At 35.0% G+C, this 14,610-nt stretch overlaps 1 pseudogene; it reads left to right on the plus strand.

Moving 5' to 3' along the window:
• The first annotated feature begins 809 nt into the window (after positions 1–809).
• LOC148570314 (uncharacterized) lies at positions 810–5,122 on the plus strand (annotated as a pseudogene).
• Positions 5,123–14,610: the final 9,488 nt, after the last annotated feature.

Raw genomic sequence — 14,610 nt, forward strand, 5'->3', positions numbered from 1 at the left:
AAATATATTTTTTATCTCCGAAGTTTGGTAAAAGTTTTAAAAATACCCCTAAGTTTTATTTTGTTTCAATTTTGTCCCAAAAGTTTTCGATTTGCATCAAATATATCCTCGGAGGCTAAATTTTTAAAAAATTTAAGACCAATATAACAATAATGCATGAAAATTATGCTTAATTTGCTTGTGTTGAGGGGTTGTTCTTATGAAATTGTTGTTGAATCGATTTTAAATTTTTTGAAAAATTAGCCGTCAGGGGTATATTTGATGCAAATTGAAAACTTTTGGGACAAAATTGAAACAAAATAAAACTTAGGGATATTTTTAAAACTTTTGTCAAACTTTAAGGATAAAAAATATACTATACCCAAAATTATTTTTACTAATCAAAATCCAATTCATGACAGTTTATCTCACTGTGCCAATCATCTAAACTACTGACAATTAACATTAACTATTTAACAAATTAACTAAAAAATTTCAAAATCCATTCACGTCCACAACATTTTTAAAAATAAACAACCAGGCAACCCATTTCAACCTACTGAACACTGCAACACCAACATGCAATTTAGGAACAGAGATTGGATTAGAATAATGTTTTAGATATCCAAATTTGTTACTAACCTGAATGCCGACACAAGCTGCCTCCACTGCACGTCGTCAGTGACTCCGTCAAGTACGGAGTTAGAGGAGTCCTCCGAGTCGTTCCTGGCGGCCTTGTCAGCACCCTTGTCAGCACCAATACTTGCTACTTCCACCACGCTCTGTCCTATCGTGCGAAGAAGGTTGATGGGTTTTGGTTATTCGTAAATATGAGTTACGGCTTGGGGGTTATCAGGGTGAGAATGACGTTTAATCCTTCTTAACCTAGCAACGGCGTCATTTTTGAATGTGACAGGGGGACAAATCGACCCCAGTCCATTTACCCTAATCCAGGTTGGTACTTAACTCTGGACTAACTACCAGATCAGCGCCGGTAAGTGCCACATCAGAATTTTCCGTCAACTATGGACGGGGATACACGGGAGGGGACGCGATGAGTTATTTTATGCATAGATAGGGACCGGCATGGGTTACTTTTTTGGTGAGGGATCGTCTTGTCCTAATTTGAAATGGACAGGGACCGGGTTGGGTGTTTACTCAGTAAAAGCCTAAAACAACCATTAATCCACACTCCCTAGTGGTTTTGAATCACACACCTAGGGGTGAAAGTGGGTCAGACTATTTGACGGGGGCCTGTAACTCGACTCATTTTAGGTTCAGTTTGACTCGACTCATTTTATTAAACAAGCTAAGCTTGGATTTTTTTGTAAAATTTATTAATTAAAAAGGTTAGGTCATAGCTTATGAAACTCATTAGACTGGCTCGTCAAAATACTTTTTTATAAAAATAAGTTATTTTTAGTTTGAACTTTTAACTATTAACTTATATTAAATACAAAACAAAATTAAAAAGAATTAATAATTAATACTAATTAAGATCGTAATTTTTTTGTTCAAGAAAAAATTTATAGATTGTAATTATAATTATGATATGTGACTAATATATATATATATATATATATATATATATATATATATATAATTATTTTTATAAATTATAAATTTTAGAATCTATTTGATGTTAATTTAGATGTTTTTGAGTTTATTGTTATTTGAGTTCTAATTCACAAAACAGGCTTTTCAAATAGGCTCGTAGGTTTTTAAACAGACTGAACTTGAGTTTGAAAAAAAAGCCTATGAAAAATAACAAGCCTAGACTTGGACCATCTATTTATAACATGGGTCAAATTCATCAAAGCCAAAACTCAGCTCGACTCGGCCTATTTCCACCCCTACACACACCTAGGGGTGGAAAAATGTCAGGCGGCCTGCCAGGAGCCTGCAGCCTAGTCTATGTTTGGTCTGTCCTGGCCTGTTATAGAAGAGGCTCAGGCTTAGACTCTTTTAAAAACCTTAATATATTAATAGGTCAGGCCCAGGCTCACTAATTAGTCTTACTGGCCTGTCAGGCCTGCCTGGGCCTATTAAAACATAATTAAATATATAAATAATTTTTAATTATTAACAAAATTATGAGATATTTTAAATTCATTATATTTTATTATAAATATTTTTGTATATTTAAAATACTTTAAAAGATTAAAAATTCTTATAAATATTAAATATGACATATTATATATAAATATTTTTATTAAAAAAGAATTTTTTTAAATAATATTTTTATTTTAGTAAAAAAAATATCAGGCCTTTTAACAGGCTTCAGGTCAAGCTAGGCTGAACAACAGGCCAGACCTAATACTTTATAAAGAGCCTATAGCAAATTGCAGGTCAAGCTCAGGTCAATTAGCTACATGACAGACAAGGCCTATTAAGAATAAAACCTGGCCTGACGTGACCTTGACACACCCAAAGCCAACACGCTATTGCTACACGAAGACACTAGCATCGTAATTCATTTTTGCCTAACCTAGTGGCAATTTCAACCACACAGAACACTAGATTTGAGTTAGTAAATATTAAGATCTTTTATTAGATATCTCAGTGTCTTAAATTAACCTTCAAATATTAAGAATCATTGTCACTGACAACCACATATTACCAGGATTAAAGATCTCTTGAATTGCGTTTATTTATAAAGACAAGATATAAAAATATAATATTGTATTTAGTAAGTAAGATATAGACACAAACATTATATTCTATAAATATTGAATTAGTATATTTTATATTTTTTCTGACAAAAATGATATAAAAATACAAAAATATAATTTATTTTTTTATTATTACTATCAAATTTTTATAATTATATTTTTATTATTTTATTTTTTATTTTAAATTTTATGTGAAAAAAAATAAAATAAATTAAATATTTTATTATTTATTTTATCTTATATTTAACCCAACCAAACAAAAATATAAAGATACTAATTTTTATATCTTAATATATTCTCTTATTCTATTTTTAAAATCAAACAATTTTAATTTCTGTCTCAAAACCCACCATACACGTGCGGCAGCAGTGCTGCTTTATTCTCCATCATCGACACTTGCTTGAACCTAAACTTTGAATCCTGTATCCGACGGCGGATTGAGAAGGCATGAGGTGGCTTCAAAACTCCCTAGCTTTGCTATAGAGGTTAAAAGGAAGTGAGTAACCGACTCCACTTTATTCCCACAACTAGGGCTTAGCTCGCTGTCAAAAGCCAGGACGGTATTTAAGTAAAATAAAAGCCAAATCAAATGTTGACATTCGTTTTAATTAATTGAAATACAAAATTTATTATATTGTTGAAATAATAATCATATTTACTTTGATTTTATATATTTTAAACATGGCCTATGTTCTTATATATTAAAAAACTGAAAATAAAAACTGAAAATTTATTCATTTAAGATGAACAACTTTTACAATAACTAATATATAAAATTAGTTACAAAAATCTTAAAATTAAAAGTACTTATTAAAGTTAATTATAATATCAATTTTTATATTTTTTATATAATAAATATTTTTAATATACTAATACACTGATTAACTCATTTTTTTATTTTTTAAATAGATTTAATTTTAATATACTGTCAGTATAAAATTATTTGATACATGTATCTAGTTATATAACATTAAATTAATAAAAATAACTACTTTTATATTAATTGCATAAATGATCATTCAAAAGAACGTATGTAATAGGACACTATGCAAAATATTTTAATGAACCAAAATTAAACTCTTTTTAAATATGTTAAATAATAAATAAAACCAATTATAGTGTATCCTTAGTTAATATCTTAAATCCCGGTTTCAGCAATGCATACGAAATCCATGTGTCATCACCTCGGGTTATCATGAATTAATACATTTAAAAAGGATCAGACTCACCGTCTAGCCACATCACACCACGTAAAGATTTCATTTCCCCATTTACCTAGCATTTGTCTTCTCTCTTTCTCGTACATTATTCCTTATCTTTTTCGCTTTTCCTCCTCAACGGCTAGCATTGAAGATCAGCACCTAGTTAGAAGCTCACGATCATCTACCACACAGATATTTCTTCTATCCGATGGAAAAATAATAAGAAAGGGCATATGCATGTCGCATGATTGGTACAATATGTTGAACCTAGCAGATAACATGGTCACTTATTTGAAGTCGAAGGGAGGGAAGGCGGCGGTCCTTCATTTGGACAATCCCCTGAAAGAGGTTGATTGTGGGCGGCTGTCTTTGTACGTCTTCGAAACTCGTGTGGAGGTTCCGGTGACCGCTCCTCTCGTCTGGACGTGGTTTTCTTTGGTGGGGTCGACCATGGACAAGCTTTGTGCTAGGTATTCTACCGATGGCCGTTCTAGTTCGTTGGTTATATGGGATCCGTTGGGCTCCTGGAGGTCTATTATTCCTGATCCAGGGTCTGACTGTTACCACTTCAACCACTGTGATGACTGGTCTGCTTATGCCTTTGTCGGTGTGGTTGATAGTGATGATTATAAGATTCTCAGCCTCGCCAAGCGTCACTCGGCAGCTGCTGGATATGACATGTAGATCTTTAATTCGAATGTGGGTCAGTGGAGTCACTCTGTGCGGACCCCGCCAATGGTTGATAGACTGGGCAGTAGCTATGCGGTTGCCAATCATTATGTTTGTTGGGTCAATAGTGAAGGGAGGTTTCGTAAGAAACCGGTTTCTGTGGTTAGGTACTCCACGCTAGATTCTACATGGAATGAGATTGAAATAGGTACAGGTGTATGTGTGGAGCATCCTGCTTTGATTGGGTACCATGATTGTGTGGATTTTGTTAGCTATGAGCGGTCCTCTGCTAGGTTCAGGGTCCATCTAATGACCATCAACTTTGGACCTTCTGATGGAATGGAGTGGGGTCGACATCTCTTTGTTGGTGATCCTAACCTGACCGATACGCCATGTGTTATGTTTGGTCTCAACCTCCTCGGTATCAGTCATTTCATCCGTGGCTTCAATGTTTTTGATCCGTCACTTGATGCCATCGTATCGGAGGCGCAATTCCGCTCTGTTGGTCTGACTGATGGAGTCGTCAGATTTGTTGGCCGCATAAGATGGGCCGGAGTTGTGTCCCTCAAGGGTAGCATGGAGTTTTCTGTATGTGTGTGAAAAAACGTGTTGTGGTGTTATGTGCATTGTTTTATATGATCTTCTCTTCCCATTAGGTGAATAAATTAGGCGTTAGGCATTGATAAACCCCATTTTTAGGGTTTATCCTGTGCTTAATCTAGTGGATTTTATCCATTATTCTCATCATACAATTCGCATGTTTTACATTTTCCTTCCTGATTTTGTGCTATGATTGAAAACATGCTTCTTTGGCCTTATATTTGCTAATATTAATCCTCTCTTATTACCATTCAATGCCGTGATATGTGCGTTAAATGATTTCAGGGATTACAGGGTAGGAATGGCTTGGAGGATGGAAAGGAAGCATGCAAAAGTGGAAGGAATACAAGAAATTGAAGGAACTGCAAAGCTGTCAGCCCTGACCTCTTCACACTCAAACGATCATAACTTCAGCTACAGAGGTCCAAATGAGGCGGTTCTAGTTGCGTTGGAAAGCTAACATCTGGGACTTCGCAACGATATATAATTTGCCATAGCTGCCCCGAAGATAGGTGACGCGCACGCATGGATCACGTGTACGCGTGACCTGGAGAAAATTCAATCCACGCGTACGCGTGGACGACGCGTACGTGTGACAGTGCCGCGTGCTGGACGTATCAGAAATCATTGGGGGTAATTTCTGGGCTGTTTTTGACCCAGTTTTCGGCCCATAAATCACAGATTAGAGGCTATAAAGTGGGAAAATCCATTCATTCATAAAAAACAACATTCATAATTCACAATTTTAGGTTTTAGATGTAGTTTCTAGAGAGAGAGAGGCTCTCTCCTCTCTAGGTTTTAGGATTTAGGATTTCTCTTAGTTTTAGGTTTATGATTTATGTCTTCTCCAATTCCAGGTTCAATGTTCCTTTAATTTAGTTTTCTCTTCTACTTTTATCTGTCCTAGCATTTTGGTTTATTTCTTTCCCTTTGTTGATTACTTTATGTTGCCAATTTGGTTTATGAACTCTTAATGTTAGATTTGAATTTCTATTTAATGCAATTTGAGGTATTTTAGATTTGTGATTTTAATTTAGCTTTCTACATTGTTAGCTTGAATTGAGTAATTGGTGACCCTTGAGTTATCAAACTCCTTGTTGATTGAAATTTGGAATTCGCTGATTGATTTGGATCCCTCTAAAGCTAGTCTTTTCATAGGAGTTGACTAGGACTTGAGGAATCTCATTTATTAGTCCACTTGACTTTCTTTTATTTAGTAAGGGTTAACTAAGTGGGAGTGATGAACAATTCTCATCACAATTGATAAGGGTAACTAGGATAGGATTTCTAGTTCTCATACCTTGCTAAGATCTTTATTAATTATTACTTTAATTCCTGCAATTTACTTTTCCTGTTCATTATTCAAAAACCCAAAAAAAAAAGATAATCTTCCATAACCAATAATAAATCATACCTCCCTGGAATTCCTTGAGAGACGACACGAGGTTTAAATACTTCGGTTATCAATTTTATTAGGGGTTTGTTACTTGTGACAACCAAATTTTTGTACGAAAGGATTCTTTGTTGGTTTAGAAACTATACTTGCAATGAGGATTTATTTGTGAAAATTCTTTACCGAAAGAAAAACTGTTCGTCAAAATGGCGCCGTTGCCGGGGAATTGCAAACGTGTGCCTTATTATTGGTTATTGTAAATATTTGCTTTTTCGTTTCTTTGTTAGTGTTTCTAGTTTTAGGAGTTTATTTTCATTAATTTCTATTAGTTTTTATTTCTTTTGCTACTATGAATTCTCACCCCTCTGGCTTTAAGTTTGGTTCCAATGTTGTTATAAGGAATAGAAGCTATAATGAGAACAGGCATCAAGGTTGGAAGAATCAAAGATGGGAGGAGCCACAAGGATTTGATCAACCCTCTTGGCAACAACCCCCTCCAATGCGCTATAACCAACAACCATTCTGTGATGCATACCAAGACAATAGTTATGGTGGACCCTTTCGTGACAAACCACCTCCACCAAATTACTATGGTCAAGAGCCATTCCAGGGAGCGTACAAAGATGATGAATATGGTAGACCCCCTTGTAGTTACTAACAAGCCCCACCATATGCTTATGAACCCCCTCTTCAACATAACTCTGAACTACCATACTCACAAGCCCCTTTCCACCATTCACCTCCATATGACCCTAATCCTTATCCACCACACCAACCACCATATGAACCACACCCAGAACCACCACCTCAATATTCACCATCTCCATATCCTTATCAAGAAGAACCACCTCTGTATTATGAGCCCTTTCTCCCAACAATTGAACCCTCCTATCCACCCCAACCTCCATTGGATAACAACACACTCATCTCTAACATCATTGGTCTCACCTCTACACTCCAAAATCTTATATCCCATATGAACCAACCCTCTACCTCCAATATTCAACCCTCAAACTCTAGTGCGCTTCTTTTTTAACCACATAATGATCTTTCCATCCCATCACCACCCTCTATGGAAGAGCACCCACATCCATCAATCCAAGAGCAAGATGATCCCAGTCATGCTATTGACATAGAACAAGAGAGAAGGGATCATCTTCGCGAATTCATACTTCATAAGAAGCTAGAGGAGGCCCTACAGGTGGAGGTAGTAGAGACCCTTGAAGTCGAAGGAGTGGTTGAAGAATTAGTGAAGGAAGACATCAAGAGGAGTCTGATTTTGTCTTAGAGCAAGAGGAGGCCCAAAATGTGGAGATAGGAGAGACCCTTGAAGATGAAAGAGTAGTTGAAGGGAGTTATCATGGAAAGAAAATCATCAAGGAGGAGTACGATTTTATACTAAAACAACTAGACAAAGCAGCAATTATTGAAGAGGAAGAAGTGGTTGCAGACTTCGGAGATGCAGAACCTCCATGGGAAAGTCCAGTCATGGAGCCTCCTTCCAAGGTGTTTGATGTTGATGTTGAGGAGGGTGTACAACCTCCAAGACATATCAATGTTGAAGACTTTGCAGAGGTTGATCAAGAGATGGAGATTAAAGAAGAAGAAGCACAACCCCCCATGCCCCTGGTAAGCCATGAAGAAGAGTTTGAATTGGAAGAAAGCTCCCAAGAGGAAGAGGTTGAAACTAAAGAAGCTCGCAAAGAGGTGGAAGTTGCCAAGGGAGAGCACAAGCGAATGGAGCTTAAAATCATCTTGCCAAAGCTGTTGGAGACCTCTCCCCCAAAGCCATTACCATCCAATACAACATTCAAGTGGGTAAAACACTTATCCTTAACCTTTACCTTCCCACTTGAATATGGCTACTTGAGACAGATGGTCAGCTTAGAGCTCTTTGTGGCCTTAAGAGTAAGAGGGAGATGGTTAGTGGTTGGCGACACAATCCTAGATTCGTTATGGTTGGAAGCTCAAGGCTTGATTGCAAGGGTTGGCATAATTCTCAATTAATTAGGTCTAGGAGGATGTTTGGGTGCCTAAATGAGAATTCTAAGGCTGAACCACCCGGATGGAATCATCGTGATCCACTTGAAGATGGGTGTAGAAACAAGATTTGGGATTCAGGAATATATGAGGATCAAATTTGGGAGCTCAAAGCTTGTGAAGAACTCCATCAAAACTTGAGAAATTTACTTGGTATTGATAGAGCTTATTGGAAGTCCAAGCATTGGTGGAAGTTTCAAGACGAGTTCAAGCACAAGCCACCATGACAAGGAGCTCACCAAATGTCCAACTTAAGGACTTTAACTAAAAGTGCTAGGTGGAAAACAACCCACCATGGTATGATCGTTCTTTCTTTTCTCTCCTTAGTTTTATTTTAGTGACTTTTCTCATTAGTATTGCATATAGTCTGCATTTTCATCTGCAAAAAAAATGAACAGAAAGTTGTGTGGGAACAGTGTAGAAAGTGTGCCAGTCACACAAGCATCACCACGTGTATGCGTCCCTCACGTGTACGCGTCATCTGAGAATTTGGCACTTCACGCGTACGCGTCAATTACGCGCATGCGTGACCTTGCGAATTCGACGTAAAAGGTGTATTGGCCGAAAGTTATGCTGGCTTGGTGCTGGAATTATGCTAGAAGCACAAACCCACCCACGCGTACGCATCGTTAACGCGTGCGCGTCATTTTCCACTTTTGCACTTCCACTCGTGCGCGTGCCTGACGCGCACGCGTCATATGACATTTTGGCACATATCCCAAAATGAACAGAGGGTTGTGCAAGCGCCATGATTCCCTCGCGCGAATAGCACAAATATGGTCACGCGTACGCGTGACCGACACCTACGCGTCGCCCCCCTCAGTGCACGACCCACGCGTACGCGTGGAGTACGCGTACGCGTCATTCGCGAATCCGCATCTGAACCCTGCGCAGCCTTGTTTTTCATATCTTATCTTTCTAAATCCTAATTTCTTTCTTCTTCTTTCTTCTTTCTTTTCTTTCTTCTTTATTCTCCCAGCTTTTTCCATTCTTTCTCTTTCTTTACTCTTCTCTTCTTCTTTTTCCTTCCATCATATTTTCTTCACCCCACGTTCTTCATTACCCCCTTTACACTACAAGAAAAAGGCGTATTTGTAACAAAAAAAATTATTACAAAACGTCAAAATTTTGAAACAAAAGTTTTTTGTAACAAAAAAAGGGGCCGTTGCAGTAAGTCCTGTTACAAAAAGTTTTTGTAATGAAAAATGGAACTGTTACAATTCAATATGATGTTTTGTAACAATTTTTTCTGATACAAAAAACCAGAAGCCGTTACAAAAGTGGTAACAAATTTTGATCTTCAAGGTATTTTTCGTGACAATCTATTTTTTCCTATCAAAAAATTTTGTTACAAAATATAACTTGATTTTGTAACATTTTTTTTCTTTAGTTACAAAAGTAAAATAATTATTTTGTAACATTTTTTTAATTAACTAATATATTAACTATTTTATTAAGCAAATCTACATTTATATAATATGTAAAACATACATAATTCAAACATGCCTCATTTAGCTAAAATTGTTTTAAAAGAAAATAACATTAGTGAGTACATTGATTAGTTCTACAAGTTATATGTCTTGTACAAGTTCAACCAAAAGTTAAAAGTTCTAACATAGATTAGTGTCTCTATGAATCAAAATATTCTTGAGACCTCAAAGTAGCATGTGGTCACCATTTCAGCACTCCTATAAATAAGAAAATCCGAAACAAAAAGTTAGGTGCATAGTCAAAAGAAATATCTTGAGGCAATCAGAAATCATGTAGCAAACAAGGGTCTATTTTGACACAGAAATTCGTAAAATAGAACTTGTTTGCTCAAACAACACAATGCAGTTTAATTGAGCAACCAAATAGGACAACAACCAAATAGTGAATAACAAAACCCAAGCTTCCAGCTTCCAACAACCAAAACAGTGAAGCACTTAACCGGATAATCAATTAATTAAGCTTAGCAACAGTTGAAAACCAAAAGCAATTAAATACCAACTCAATCAATTAATAGAATCAAAGATGAATATTGAAAACAGCTTAAGGTAAATTTCGGCAGCATTTCAGCAGTAAATTTGCCTATTTCACAATTTCAATCAATCAATTCAAATTCCATATGAATTCTTTGACAGTTAAAAACACAAAAAATTATAATGAATTCATAGGAAGGAAGTAAATAAGCCAATTCCAGCAAAAAAAATATGAGGAAACAATTAAAACCAATCCAACCACCAAGAAGTAGAGCAGCACTCAGCAGAACAGCAATCAATAGCCCATCATACAGCACCCAAAACAGTAAAATGAACAAAGATAATGGATTCAGGCAGCATTCTATTCATTGAAGTCAATAACTATTACACTTGCAAGCAGCAGGGGCACAACAGTTTATCCATTAATTCAATAGAAAATCAATCAAGCCAAACTAAACGATTTCAGCAACAGATTTATCAATAAAACTAATCTCAGTTCAGCAACCATCATCTACTCCAACACAAACAACAATAACTCAGCAGCATTTCCTTTCTCTTTGAATTTAACAATCATTCAACAAGCAAGCAATGAGGGGGAAAAATCAGCAGCAACCAATAGCAAGTATAGAGCAGCAATAATAACTTAATGTGAGAAATTATTCAACAACAAATGCACACACAAATACAAGGATTACTTAAATGACTCATCATGCTTATCCACATAAGTCTGCAGTGAAACCACTTACCGTTTCACTTAAGAGGCTTGTAACAACAGCTTTTTTATCAACTTCTTTCTCATTCTCCCTTTCAGGCTCACTGTCAGTACAGGTAGGAGGTGGAACTGTGGAAGTGCTGAAGCACCAAACATGGCTTCGTCATGAGCAGCTTGGATTTGTTCCTCCCTTCTTACCTTGATAAGAAAATGGATTCGATCTATGTTTAGTCTTCCATACATAGATGATGCATGTATGTTAACAAGGAACAAAACTAACTATTCATGAATATAAGAAGAGGAATATACCTCTATTTTAGAATACTGGAAACTCTGGCCAATTTGCTTGACCAAGAAAGTATCATCTTCAGCCACTGCAGATAGGTGGACAAATACAATTAGTTCAATTAAGTTTCAGGCTTCAAGCCAAACCCCAAACCATTACTCATTATCATTTATAAGAAAAAATATCATTGACATTCAATAATTAAAAGAATCACCATGACTAAGCAATGAACAATTAAAATCAGTAAGTATTGGTGGTATTAACAAGCACACAACAACAGTACTCAACATTGGATCAATTAAAAATGAAGTTTACATTATCAGGATTCAGGTTCATATCACTTCATTTGATTAATTAATTATCAATTGGAAGTGGAGCCCTATTTTCATAAACCAGTTCAGAGTTTTCAGCAAACAACCGATCTTCCAAGTGACTTATCTAAGTCTACAAAACAGATATGAACATGAAACTTGTACTCACTTAAAATAGACTGATAGATCTTTAAAATCCTTTTGAAATCAACTCAAAATTCTGTTTAAATTAAAAGTTATAGCATTTGGAAGTTGGTGCTGCAGAACCAGAAAACCAGAAAAATCTGCAGCAACCACTAAACTTTCAAAAATCATATCTTCCAAACCACTTGGCCAAATTCCCTGAAATTTTTATGGAATATTCAAGACACACTAAAGTTTTACAGAAAAATAGTTTCATCTAAAAATTAGGTCTGGACTACTCCCAAAAAGTCATTCGTTCTGCTGCCAATTATGCAGTTTTCTGCAGAAATTCTGCACAAAGTATTTCCAACAACCTCACATACCAATTCCTATATTCAAGCCTAGGATTCATCTAAAACCATATTTCTAACTTTCTTTTGACTAACCAAAGTTGTCCAAGAACTCTTAATTCAATATATCACAATTTCATATCATAGGTGCAACGTAACCATAGTATCACAGCATCCATTCTTCAGCATCTCATCTATAACAACATATCTCAAGTTCTGATTCATAAAATCAATTTCCAGCAGCCATAGCAACATTCCATACACAAAATCAACATCAACAAGTACTAGCAGCAAGTATAACTTCAAAATACACAACATCATCAATAATCATTACATTAAATCATTAAACCAATCACCAATTACAGCTATGATTCAACTCAATACTAACAATTATTCATACAAAGCAATCATAAACCATTTATAGTTACTCATTTAATTTTATTGGCATTCATAACTTAAAACATTTATTTTTAAAACAAATCCCCTACCTCAGTTAGTCGAAAACCACAAAATTAAGCATGACTTCAACTTCGTTCTAACCCGCAGCAGCAGCAATAGCCTTAAATCAGATCAGCAACGGCAATGCCAGTGAACAATTTGTAGTGGTATTGACATAACCCTAACATATTAACATCTCAGCATTCTCAATCAACCATAAAAACAGAACGGTAACAATAAGGGTTTTGGAACAAGGACAACTTACTAAAACTTGAAAGGAACAAACGACAAGGAGCAGCAGCAGTAATAGCTTTGTTTAAGAACAAGCAACCCCACAACCACCCATCACGGCAGCAGCGACTTCAGCACACAAGGAGGACCAAAAACAGAGACAAGACTGAGTAACTAACGAAGACAGTGGCTTCAGCAACAGCAACAGCAGCGGCGACGACTCTTGCCAGTGACGGCAACAAGCTCTCGTAACGTTGACGGCGACTGGGTGCGGCGGCGGTGACAGGATTGGCTTCCCCTCTCTCTCATCTTCGCGCACTGTCTTTCTCTCTTCGAAGTCCGATGGCGGCTGGTCATCGGCAGAGCACAACGGCTCCTCTTCTCCCTGGCGGCGTCTTTGGCTCGCGACGTGCTCTCTCTCCCTCGACGGTGGCAGCAGCGACGACGTCTCCCTTTCTTTTCCCCCTTTTTCCTCTTCGCTCCATCTCTTTCTTTCTTTCTTTCTTTCTTTCTTTCTTTCTTTCTTTCTTTCTTTCTTTTCGTTTGTTTTCAAAAGCAGCTGAGTATTGGGTTTTTGGGAAGGGATGGCGGTGGTGAATGGCAGTAAGATGGTGGAGTAAAAGGGTTAGGGTTTGTGTATAGAATTAGAAATTTTGGATTTAATTTGAGTACAATATTTTTAATAAAATTAGAGTATAAAGTATTAATATTTGAAAAACTAACTTAATCTCTAAACTTTAAAATATTATTTGTGATATAAAAATACTTATTGATTCTCAATAAATTACTCTAATTAAAAATACATGGTAATACAATTAATTTTCTTTATCTTAAAAAAATATTATTTAATCATAAATCTACAAATTAATTTTAATAACATATTTTAATTAAAGTATTAGAGATAATATAATTAATTTTCTTTGTTTATAAAAATTAAAGTATTAAATTCTAAAATCTAAAATATTTAAACCAAATCATATAAAATTCTTATTATTTTACATTTGCTAAATTTTATAATTTAAATATAAAAAATAATTTAATAATTATAAAATCAGATAAAATCTTAAATTATTTTAAATTCAATTAATCAGAATTTATTTAATTATCTTTAATAGAATAATTTCAGAGATTAAAATACTTAATGATAAATAAATCTAAATTAGCTCTTAATAAGATCTTCTAAAATTTTTATGTCTTACACACTATATAAAAAATTTTAATTTTTGAAATAAAATAAAATTATTTTAAAAAAAATATATACACAATTTTTTTTTACTCTTAAAGTGTTTAACACTTTGAAAAAAAATTGTTATAAAATATACTTATATTTTGGGAAAAATAATTAACTTGTTACAAATAATATTGAATTTTGTGATAAATTATTTTTTTGTTACAAAATAACTGGAGTTTTTGAAACAGAAAATTATTTTGTTACAAAACAGTTGGAGTTTTTGAAACAAAAAAATATTTTGTTACAAAATATTTTGAATTTTTGCAACTTATTACAAAACACCATCTCGTTACAAAAACTAACATAATTTGTAACAAAATAAAACAAGTTGTTACAAAACATTATCCTTTTGTAACAATCACTAATTATTATTACAAAATACTATTTTTTTGTAACAATTTTAAATTTGATA

The sequence above is a fragment of the Arachis ipaensis genome, chromosome B3, assembly GCF_059453495.1.
Source record: "Arachis ipaensis isolate K30076 ecotype BB chromosome B3, ASM5945349v1, whole genome shotgun sequence".
NCBI lineage: Eukaryota > Viridiplantae > Streptophyta > Magnoliopsida > Fabales > Fabaceae > Arachis > Arachis ipaensis.